Genomic DNA, 2500 nt, shown 5'->3' on the forward strand with positions numbered 1-2500 from the left:
ACATGCATTCTCTACCTCTGTGTGATTTTCCCGTTGGCTCTGAAATGTTTATGGAACTGCTAGCTTTGTTTACAGTGGTATGTATGATTCAAGTTACCTATTATAGATCCCTTCAGAGCGGTTAACTTTGCTGGACAGTTTAGTTATAAATTTTCTTACCCAGTTACCCGAAGACAGTAATTTGCCAGAACTTGTGATTTTTGAAAAATGATAACTGCCAATGTGCTTAATGTCTGACTGTCAAACCTAGATAAATATAATCTATAGGAGATATTCTAACGGTCTTGCGTGAAGCCGCCGTTATAATATCATTTGAAAGAAAGACAATCGCAAATAAAAAGTACGAAAAATCAAAATTTTGTCTCGGTATATACATTTGAAATTGATTGGCCTGCACGCACACGCGTATGGAGTGCCCGTGGAATTTTTAGCATCAAACGATTCACAAAGTGTGAAATATTCACATCCACTATTGATTTTCATCAAAATTTGAATACCATGAAGAGGAAAGTTTGTTAGAACATAATTTATTTTCAGCTTTTTCAAAAAAAAGGTCTCTCACCCTTGTAAATAATAAGGCTTAGGGGTCCCCAGTGGGGGGGGGGGGGGGGGGAGGGGAATGGGGCAAGGTGAAAAAATGATACCATTAGTTTGAGAGGAAGGATGATATAAGTAAATTTTTAAATGCATTTTGATCTGCTCCTTGAAATAATTTGCTAACAAAATTCCAATTTTTAAGGAGCAAAATGTTGCCAAAAATGCTTTTTGAGGCCTAAACTTCCATCCCCATCCCCATCCTGATTCTAGAAATCAAACAAATGCCACTGTGAGTAGTTTCATCCCAAGGACTAACTACACACAAAATATGAAGGAAGGTTTTGTATGCATGACCATTTCCAATTTTGCTCAAGCCTTAGCGATATTCCCTCTTAGAATTTAAAAATTGAAGTTGAAATAAAATGGTCTGATCTCTTACAGTACTTCTGTAATTTGACTTTTCTAAAGTATTTACCCCAAAAATAATTCCTTTGCAACAATGGGCATGAAAGGCATCCACCACCTCAACTGAAAAATTAGCACATTAAGAATAATTATATTTTTAGAGTTATAAAAACAATGAAGGAAAAAAGTGAAAATGTAGTTCAGCCAGGAATTGAACGTGGGTCTCCAGATTGTTACTGTTTATTTATAAATGTATTCATATATACATGTACAATAAGATTAAAGTTTCCATTAACAGTTATCAGTCTGAAAGAGGTTGAAACTCATTGTCTCGAAAAAGAATTGGGAGCATACATGTATGTAGGCAAGAAAAACTCGTGATGATGATGCCCATTGTTAAATAATGTTTTGCATTTATGTGAGAGAATTGATTTGAGGAAATGCTAGCAGTTTGGTTTGACAAATAAACTCAGTGTTTGGAAGTAAAATTTGGCAGCATAGGCAAGAGAAAGATGGGCATTGTTTAATAATTTCTTGGATTCATGTGAGATAATTGATTTCAGGACATCCAAGCACTTTGGTTTAACAAATAAACTCAGTGCCTCAAAAAAAAAAATTATGAGCATACATCAGGTATTTATGGCAAGAAAAACATGCCCGTTCTTTAATAATGTTTTGCATTTATGTGAGATATATAGCTGGAGTTTTGAAAACAAGGTCAAACTTTGCTGCCAAATCCAAAGTGAGGGCGAGGCCTAATTTCCTAGGGGGGACTGTGTCATGGCTACTCACATGCAAGTCTAACAAGTATGAGGTCATAGCGCATAGCCAAAACAATTCACTAGACCCCTTTATGGGGAGCTTAGTGATGGAAATGTTGACCTGTTGGGCAAGGGAAAAAGGATTCCGTGCCATCCATGAAACACTATACTTCTTCTGAAGTCACTGAAGTCATATGTTCCAAAGATCAGTTCCAAAATTAATCGTGCACAGATACATTAATTTAATGACCTTTTGCCTTAATGACTAATCATATAATTTAGCGTTTTTCTCAAACATGTTTTGTTTTATTTCCAGGTCTAAGTCACAAGTTGCCAAATGACAATGGAAACTGACTTGTTAAATCAAAACCTGTTTTCAATGGAGAGGTTAGAGTCCAGTTTCTGACAAAATAAAACCGTCCCAGATATTCAAGTCTAATTTAAAGACATATTAAGATCTGTGGGGATCAATGAATAACATTATCAACCAGCAACATGCAGCAACAAATTGCCACAAGCAAATTGTGTGTCAATCAACCACTTCTACGTTTTTGTCATTTAAAAATTATGACAAACACTCAAGCAGTGTTTAATCACTAATATATAATCTCAAAACATAAAGAGGAAATTTGAAAATATTATGCTTACCGGTAACCAAGTATTTTGGAAAAAATTCAAGGTAATTATAGAAAAGGTGATGAGACAGTTTCTCAAGTTTGTGCTAAAATATTTTCTCAGTCAGAATTTTTTTCTACCTACGGCCATGATTTAAGAATAAGATGGAAAAGGAATAAACT

The 2500-nt window shown here is 34.9% G+C and overlaps 1 long non-coding RNA gene across 1 annotated transcript in view; it reads left to right on the plus strand.

Moving 5' to 3' along the window:
* LOC138050065 (uncharacterized) overlaps positions 1 to 2500 on the plus strand; it is an 11671-nt gene that overhangs the window by 8751 nt on the left and 420 nt on the right. The window contains exons 3-4 of the long non-coding RNA XR_011132558.1: positions 1 to 77; positions 2020 to 2500. The exon at positions 1 to 77 is cut by the window's left edge and continues 86 nt beyond it; the exon at positions 2020 to 2500 is cut by the window's right edge and continues 420 nt beyond it. This is a non-coding gene — a long non-coding RNA (uncharacterized lncRNA). The remainder of the gene's footprint in view (positions 78 to 2019) is intronic.

Source organism: Montipora capricornis, chromosome 5, assembly GCF_036669925.1.
Source record: "Montipora capricornis isolate CH-2021 chromosome 5, ASM3666992v2, whole genome shotgun sequence".
Taxonomy (NCBI): Eukaryota; Metazoa; Cnidaria; class Anthozoa; order Scleractinia; family Acroporidae; genus Montipora; species Montipora capricornis.